The sequence below is a fragment of the Dasypus novemcinctus genome, chromosome 4 (assembly GCF_030445035.2).
Source record: "Dasypus novemcinctus isolate mDasNov1 chromosome 4, mDasNov1.1.hap2, whole genome shotgun sequence".
NCBI classification, from domain to species: domain Eukaryota; kingdom Metazoa; phylum Chordata; class Mammalia; order Cingulata; family Dasypodidae; genus Dasypus; species Dasypus novemcinctus.
The window spans coordinates 80,191,592-80,201,235 of NC_080676.1; the positions used below are offsets into that span (position 1 = coordinate 80,191,592).

Here is a 9,644-nt window from a genome sequence, read left to right on the forward strand (position 1 = left end):
TGCACATGGGCTTGCCTACGCAGGGGACACCCCTGCGTGGCAGGGCACTCCTTGCGCTCATCAGCACTGCGCATGGGTCAGCTGCACACAGGTCAAGGAGGCGCGGGGTTTGAACCGCGGACCTCCCATGTGGTAGATAGACACCCTAACCACTGGGCCAAGTCCGCTTCCCTAAATATTGTTTTAAATCACTAAGTGTGTGGTAATTTGTTACAGACAACAACTGGAAATTAAATATACTCCCCAAATGGTCATACAGGTTTAATTCAATTCCTATCAAAACTGCAGAATTTTTTTCATAAATATAGACAAGAAATAGAAGGCAATTTTGAAAAAGAATTACAGTAGAAAGAAATTAGTCCACCTGATTTCAAAATTTATATATAACTATAGTAATTAAAACTATAGGGAATTGGTGCCAGGACCAATGAACAGATAAGAGTACCAAGAAATAGAACCACACATATATGCCCAAGTGATTTTTTATCAAGTTTCAAAAGCAATTCAATGGAGGAAAGACAGCCTTCTCAACAAATGGAACTGGACCAATTGGACATCCATGGGCAAAAAAAGAACCTTGACCTAAGTATCAAACCCTGCACAAAAATTAACTCAAAATAGATATAGAATTAAATGTACAATGTAAAACAACAAAATGTTTAGAAAAACACAGGAGAAAATCTCCTCTATGGTTAGGTAAGGAGTTCTTAGACTTGACACCAAAAATACAATCCATTAAAGGAAAAATTGATATATTTAACCTCAAAATTAAACACTTTTGCTCTGCAAAGTGTTAAGAAGATGAAAAGTCAAGCTACAGAGTAGAAGAAAATATTTTCAATCCGTATATCTAACAAAGGACTAGAAATCAGAATATATACAGATCTCTCAAACCTCAACAGTTAAAAAATAAATTATCCAATTAGAAAATGGTCAAAAGACATGAAAAGATATTTCACCAAAGAGGATATACAGATGGCAAATAAGCACATGAAAGAAGTGTTCAACATCATTAACTATTAGGGAAATGCCAATTAAAATCACTTGTTATCATTGGACACTTATCAGAAAGGTTAAAACCCAAAATAGTGATAACACCAAATGATGGCACAGTGTGGAGAAACTGGATCACTCATTCATGGGAATGTAAAATGTTAGTCACTCTAGAAAATGGTTTCACAGTCTCTTTTAAAAATTAAACATGCAACGACCTCATGACCCAGCAATTACACCCCTGAGCATTTATCCCAGAGAAATGAAGACCTATGTTCACATAAAAGCCTCTCCACAGAGCAGCTTTGTTTCTAATAGCCACAACGAGAACAACCCAGATGTCCTTATACAGGTGAACGGTTAAACAAACCATAGTACATTCATGCCATGAAATTCTATTCAGCAATGAAAAGAAACAAACTATTGATACATACAAAAACCTAGATGAATCTCTAGAGAATTATGCTGAGTGTGTGTGTCGAGAATCCCCATCTTCATGGACTCTGGATATTTCCATTACTTCCTGTTGAAGGGTACTTAATTCAAGCATTGCTAGTGTGGGTAGTCACTGATAACTCCTTCTACAGACTGAAAAAGTCAGCATTCACCTCTGCTTCTTGCTGAGTCTATTCAATTAGAAGGTGCAAGATGGTCTGAACCCCCTCCAGTTCTCTTTCTCCCATTTGCCACACATGTGGTCCATGGGAAACCGGCACACCTCCCTTGCCCCCAAGTCACGGGGAGTGCCGTCCAATTCTAACACAGCCACTTCTATCCTTTTTCAGGAGGGAGCAGGTGCCTTTCCCTGGTGTGTCCTAACTGCAGGGAAGTTTCCATAGCGTGATTCCAAGGAAGCGTCTCGTGCTAGATTTGAGAAGAAAGAAGTACCTCCTCTTTTGGGTCTCTGAGATAGCACCAGTTCCCTCCTAAGAGTTCCTCTCCAAATCCTCTTCTCTCTCCACATCGAGTCTCCTTTTAAATATCTTTGATCTGGCTGAGGGGTCTTAGAATCATGAAACCAGTTCTCCACAGTTTCCTTCATAAATGTGCATATGAGGGGTCTGTCTCACACTAACTTTGTTATTATATATCTATTGTATTGGAGCCTCAGTCAAAACCCATTTTAACATCCTGCTAAATTTATTTGTATGATCACTTTTTTAATGAGCAAATCTTTGCCTTTATTTTAACACTGAATTCTGATTAATACTGCATTTCAAATGAAGAGAATATTCACTATAAATACATATTTGCCATCCTTGGTCAGAATAATGACACTATTTTGAATAAGAATAGAATCAACACAACATGCTCAAAATAAACTACAGAGCAACTATGCCTGCCTCCATGATTCATTTCTCTAGCACTATTGTTTGAACAACAAACTATATGGAAAGTCAGTTAACTGGAGTATCTCAGCAAACTGGAGAAAAAAGTGGTTCATCAGACTCCAACCCCAATAGATGAAATATAATTAATAGAAGTTCATGTGTGAGAATGTTAAGCTAGTGTTATTTGCCTCCCCTGGATACTGGGATAAAACAGTAAGTAGATTTTTCTACTACTCCTGACCCAGATGCCTAGAAGAGCATTTGGAAGTAGTTAATGAACTACAGGTAGAATAGATGAATATGAAACGTCTTCAAATAGTTTAATACATATTGAGTACCTAGAAAGTACAAAGCTTTGAAAAGCAAAAGGATTAAAAGTAAAAAAAAAAAAAAAAAAGCACAGCCCTTGAATTCAAGGAAGTGGAAGAGATGTTGTTTGGTGATTGTTGTGAAGGCAGTGGGATTGGTTAGGGGGTGGTGGGCAGAGGAGGCATTTTACTATGGAGTGTGTTGAAATAGGTGCATGTGTGGAATAGGTATGTTTTGAATATTATTCTATTCAGTAGTCCTTTGTGAATGTTATTAATGTTTGGATTCTTTGTAAAGAATAAGCCTGACTGAGCAAAATAAAGTGCTCTCAAATATCAGTTTTCTGGGAAACAGACTTTGGCCCAGTGGTTAGGGCGTTGGTCTACCATATGGGAGGTCCGCGGTTCAAACCCCGGGCCTCCTTGACCCGTTTGGAGCTGGCCATGCGCAGTGCTGATGCGCGCAAGGAGTGCCCTGCTACACAGGGGTGTCCCCCGCGTCGGGGAGCCCCACACGCAAGGAGTGCGCCCGTGAGGAAAGCCGCCCAGCGTGAAAAGAAAGAGCAGCCTGCCCAGGAATGGCACCGCCCACACTTCCCACGCCGCTGACGACAACAGAAGCGGACAAAGAAACAAGACGCAGCAAATAGACACCAAGAACAGACAACCGGGGGAGGGGGGGAAATTAAATAAATAAATAAATCTTTAAAAAAAAATCAGTTTTCCACACATATGAATAACCTAGCTGTTTAAGCTCTAAGTTATTAATATGACACAAACAAGTTACAAAGACAGAGTACTCTATGTGCAGGGCACATATCTGGAAAGAAATGTCACCTTGCAAATCAAAACTACATAAAGAGAATAGCTGGAGACATAGATCCACACAATTCCTTAGAATTTTGTCTAATTTTACATCTGAACAAACAGTATCCGAAAAGTTTGTATTATCATAGTTGATTTAAAAATTTAGAAAAACAAGTCTTGCTGTGAAAACATCTATTATTCAAAAATATTTAAAAGGAGGTACCAGGGGGAAGCAGATTTGACTCAACTGATAGAGTGTCTGCCTACCATATGGGAGGCCCAGGGTTCAAACCCAGGGCTTCCTGACCCATGTGGTGAGCTGGCCCACGCACAGTGCTGATGCGTGCAAGGAGTTCAGTGCCACGCAGGGGTGTCCCTGCATAGGGGAGCCCCACATGCAATGAGTGTGCCCCCACAAGTAGAGTTGCCCTATGCGAAAAAAGCGCAGCCTGCCCAGGAGTGGCGCCATACACCCGGAGAGCTGATGCAGGAAGATGATGCAACAAAAAGCAACACAGGTTCCCGGTGACAAGAATGCAAGTGGACACAGAAGAACACATAGCAAATGGATAGAGAGAGCAGACAATGGGGGGACGGGTGAGAGGAAGGGGGAGAAATAATAAAAAATAAAAATAAATCTTAAAAAAAAAAAGGAAGTGTCAGGGATCAAACCCATTACCTTATAGAGAGGAAGCAGGCACTCAACCACATGAGCTACATCTGTTCTCCTATTCAATTTTTTAAAATATATTTTTATTAGAGAAGTTGTGAACTTACAAAAAAATCATGCATATGTGTGGATTCCCATACAACGCTACTCCAACAACAGACTGAATTGTTGTGGAACATCTGTTACAGATTATGAGATAATATCATCAGACTATTACCACTAACTATGCTCTATAGCATGCATTTGGTATATTTTTCCATACCGCCCTATTATTGACAAAGTACATCTTTGACATTGATGCAAGAATATTGTAGTATTGCTGTTAACTTTAGTCCACAGGTTATATTAATTGTATTTTTCCCATGTTTCTCCACATTCTTACCACCTTGCAATAGTGATGTACATTTGTTCTAGTTCACAGACAGACATTCTTGTATTTGTACTATTAGCCACATTTCTCATCCACCTCTGGGTTCATGAGGTTATATTTAGTCCTTAGGTTCTTCTCTAGTTTGCTTTCCATTGACATTTACATCCCTAGACTACACTCTTTAGCCACAGTCCCAATTATAAACCAGTTGTATTAGTTCTACTCACTATAATGTGTTACCATCAACCCTATCCATTTCCACACTTTCACAGCCAAGCTAATTAAAATTTCTACATACAATAAGCATCAGTACCCCTTCTCAGCCCTCTTCATACCTCCTAATAACCTATACTCTACGTTTTACTTCTGTGCATTTATTCTTCATATTTAGTTCAGATTAGTAAAACCTATATGATCACATTTTATTCAAGGAAAGTGATATCAGTGTTTCATTTATAGTGGAGAGAGTTTATTTTTAAATTAATGTGTTTAATTATAGAGTTAGTTGATTTAAGGAAAATATTGAGTTATAAAATATTGGAGATACATAGATAGGACTAAAAACAGAGATCATATATGAATAGTAATCATCATAGATTGTAAATCAAAGGCATTTTATGGTAGAACTGAGAATACATCGGAGGGAGAAAAACTAGTTTTGTCATGAATCTCAAAATTACACACAATACATAATCATGAGGAGGATTTAGTAGATGGTACAAGCAACACTTGGAAATAGTGCACTCTGAGAGTTAAACTACAATACAGACTACAGTGGACAACTATATCCTTTGCCATACTCTCCAACATTTATGGAAACTGACCCATTCTTCCCAAATGAATATAAAATAAAAATAGTACACTCAAAGAGGACTCATTCCCTAGGCATAGTTGATTGGTCAAAGGGTGGGAAATTAACCTGGTTTTAGCCGATTTGACTCCTTCCTTGGGAATCTGGAATTAAGATCAAGAGATTAAAATTCAGTTTGACTGCTCCCTTCATGGACGGATTTGCTATTAGTGTGCTGGGAAATTATTTTTCTGAGCTTCAGAGAAAGAGAGCACTCATCTCAGAGTCTGATAGGTTTTATCCAAACTTTCAGAAACTAATGAACAAAAAGCCAGAATTCTGATTTTTAAGTTTATAATGAGAAATACAATGATCCAACAAACTATGTAGTTTAGTACAAGTGTAGATTAATCTACACGAGAAGCTAAATTATCAGAGAGTTTCTTGAAATCAGAACAAGGAATGTCAGCTGAGTGATAATAATGGCCTGTGTCTGAACCATGAAAACATGATGTATCCATCTCCTCCAGGGGGTATGCCAACTTTCCGGCTCAGACTCTTATGTGCTTTGGGTCTAGGTGCCTTTTATTCAAGCAAATGAAATACTTATTAGCTCTACCTTTGCTTATCCTTCTTTGCAAGCTGATCCTATTTTTTTCTTTCTTTCTTTTTTTAGTGTAAACCAGTTAGTGTTTTTATTTTTATTTTTAAAGAAGCTTTATATTAGATAAATGTTACAGCAAAAATATAGGGGATTCCCATATACCCCACCCCATGCCCCATACTTTAACCCATTAACAGCATCTTTCATTAGTGTGGTACATTTGTTACAATTGATGAACATATATTGAAGCATTGCTACCAACCATGGTCTATAGTTTACATTATAGTTTACACTCTGCACTGCACAATTTTATAGGTTTTGACTAAATGTATAGTGGCCTGTATTAGTCATTGCAATGTCATGCAGGACAATTCCAATGTCCCAAAAATGCCCTTTGTTTGACCTATTCTGCCCTCTTCCTTGCCTCAAAACCTCTGGTGGCTACTACCTTTATATCAATGATACAAGTTCTTCCATTCCTAAAATTATGTCTACTTTAATCTGTAGTTGCATTCCCCCCTTATGTTTGTTCATTCCTCAGTCTTGAAGATTTAGAGATGGTGATGCCCACTGTTTCTGTTTGAGAAGGGGCTTAGATCCCAAGAGGCTGATGGATGGAACTGTCTTGACTGCAGTTATAGATATTCTCTGTTTTTTGGGATGGGCATTGTCCATGATCCTCCTTTTGTTAATTGTCCTGGTGAGTCCAATGAACTAGAGAATAGGTGTTGTAACTCTGCTGAGATTCAGGGCTCAATTGGCATATGAATAGACTGATGATTTACATCTCTGGGACATATATTTAATGAGCATAGTGCTAATTATAGGTTCAGATAAAAGGGGTAGAAGAGGGAGAAGAGCCCTGTGCAAGGAACCTATACATGATTTTTAACTCTTTTACATTGAGGAGCATGTATTCCAAAGAAAGGCCTGCTGACAGGTGACCCCCTTTTTAATTGGCACTTTGTTTTTTAAATATCCCTATTGTGCTCTCTAGAGAAACAGAACTGACAAGAGATATCTGTAAATATTATGAGATTTTATAAAATTGTCTCACACATTTGTGGGATGCACGAGTCCAAATTCCAAAGGGCAGGCTGCAAGCTAGGAACTCTGATGGTTTCAGTGACTTCTCTAGGAGAAGCTGACCTGCTGAAGTAGAAATGAAAATTCTGCCTTCTCATTACTGAAATCATCACTTCTCCTTTTAAGGCCTTTAGCTGATTGGGTGAGACTTCTCTCATTGCTGAAGACAATCTCTTCAGTTGACTGTAGATATAATCAGCCAAAGATGTAATCAACTTACTGATGACTTAGGTCCAGGAAATGTCCTCACAGTAACAATTAGGCCAACATTTGCTTGACCAAACAATCGAGCACAATTACCTGACCAAGTTGATGCATGAGCCTAACCATCACACCAATTGTTGTAGGTTCAATAATGGTTCCCCCCCAAAATATCCACACACAAATCCCTGCAACCAGAGAATGTTACCTTATAGGGTATACTTTAAGATCTTGAGATGGGAAGATTATTCTAGATTATCTGGGTGGGCCCTAAATGCAATCAAAAGCATCCTTATAAGGAGAAGGAGAGAACAGACAAACCAGGAGAAGGCAGTGTGACCACAGAGGCAGATTTGGAGTAATGTGGCCACAAACAAAGGAATGCCAGAAGCCCTAGAAACTGAAAGGAGAAAGGAATGAATTCTCCTCTAAAGCCTCTGGAAGGTGAGTGGCCCTGCCAACACCTTGATTTCAGTCTAGTAATGCTCACTTCAGACTTCTGACCTCCAGAACTGTGAGAGACTGTAATTCTATTTTTTAAGCCACCAGGTTTGTTATATTGTTTCAGCAGCCACAGGAAACTAATCCACCAAAACCTATAGCTTCAGCCTGGGAGCCACCTTTTCTTTTACAGGTGAGTTTACATACCTGAATTCTGAGTCATTATGTCTATCAAGTAAGAGATACATATACAGTAACAGAAACTGACTAAACAAAAAAGAGAATTTGTAATGAGGAAACAGGAGAGTGTCATGGAGCCTGAGGCAGGGGCACAGCTGGACTTCAAGGACAGAGACAACCTGGGAATTCTCCTTCACAATCTCTCATTCCTGCTCCTTTCTGAGTAACTATTATCTATTTTCTTCATGGCTTCTCTGTTACCCAGGCTGGATAGCAGATAATGGCTTCCACCAACAGCTCTCAGCTATAAATTGTGTTTCCTCAGCTGTTAAATGGAGAAATTGGATAATATGCTCTGCAAGCTCCCTCTGGCTCTGAAATTTGATGGAATTCTATTAGGAGTCCCACGTAGTGGATGACAGGAGGGATCCCGCGGAGTGGAGGGCTGACTATGGTAGAAGTGCTACAGAGGAGATGGCTGTGGTCTGAGGCTAAGAGCAGAGAGTTGAGAATCTCTTACTGGGCTCAAGTGATCTTGGGTTTGGCCAAACTGAAGAAAAAACGTTGTTGACACATGGCATTGGGGAAAGTCCACCCTGTCTGTACCTTTAAGATGACACTATCCACTTATCCCCTAATGGCTGCCAGAAAGTTCAGCATGACCATTGCCTATCTCCAATTACCATCAATTATTTATACTGCCCCACATAACATAGGTATTTAGTCAGAGCACTTCCTCCTAGTCCTGCAGAGTAGTTCAATCTGGCCATTGAACAGTGTGACACCCAGACACATCTGTGCAGAGTCCAAGAATTACAACTCCATCACCCCCTGTGGCACAAAACCCTACCTGGGCCTGCTAATTTCTTACTGAGCCTCATCCCTGGGTTTGGAGTCATCAGGACATCCCTGGGCTTTCTTGCTGAAGCCAAGCTGGCCTCCAGTGGTGGGGATATCTTTCTCTAGACCCACCCTCTAGCTGGTTCCTGCTCTTAATGAAAGAAAACAGTCAAAATCTTTACTTGACCGGCTGTTGGAAAATGATGACTGTCACTGAGTTAAAAGCTGTTTTAAAAGACACCTTGGAAAAAAAGGGTGTACTAGGGCATTTAAAGGCAAGGATCAGAGCTGAAGTTTTCGGTGCCCTAGATGATGAAAGTGAACCCCAACCACCATTGTCTCATGAAAACCTTCTAATTAATGAATTGATTCAGGAGTATTTGGAATTCAACAAATATAAGTATACAGCATCTGTCCTCATAGCTGAATCTGGTCAACCTGTTGTCCCATTGGACAGACAATTTCTCATCCGTGAACTAAATGCATTTGAAGAAACAAAGGATAATACAATACCTCTTTTATATGGAATTTTAGCTCATTTCTTGCATGGAAATAAGGATGGCATCCAAACTACATTTCTGAAAGGGTCTTTACTTCAATATCCAAACCCAAATTCTGGCAGACAACCTAGTGGAAAAAAGCAAATGGATGATCACCTAGGAATGGGGAAGGGAAGAAATACTGATATTGAAGATCTTCATGTTTCTCAAGCAGTGCAGAGATGACACTAACATTTTGGGCATCTTTTATCTTAAAATTTTATGTATTAAGTAATTTATTGTGCTGTTACAAAAATGCAAAAACACAAAGCTCATGTTTTTCTGCATTTGTGAATAAAATCTATCTCTGTCATCTGAAAAAAAAACAAAAAACAAAATCTTTACTTGGATTCCTCCGTGCATACCTCTCCAGTCTCCTCTCCTAGCACTCCCCCCAACTTGGCACTTTTTATCCCAGCCAATCTAAATTGCTTCCAGGCTATGGTCTCTCCCCTCTGAATTACCCACTCCCCATCCATCCCGC

The 9,644-nt window shown here is 39.4% G+C and overlaps 1 pseudogene; it reads left to right on the plus strand.

Moving 5' to 3' along the window:
• Nucleotides 1–8,821: 8,821 nt before the first annotated feature.
• Nucleotides 8,822–9,353, plus strand: LOC101416456 (centrosomal protein 20 pseudogene; annotated as a pseudogene).
• Nucleotides 9,354–9,644: the final 291 nt, after the last annotated feature.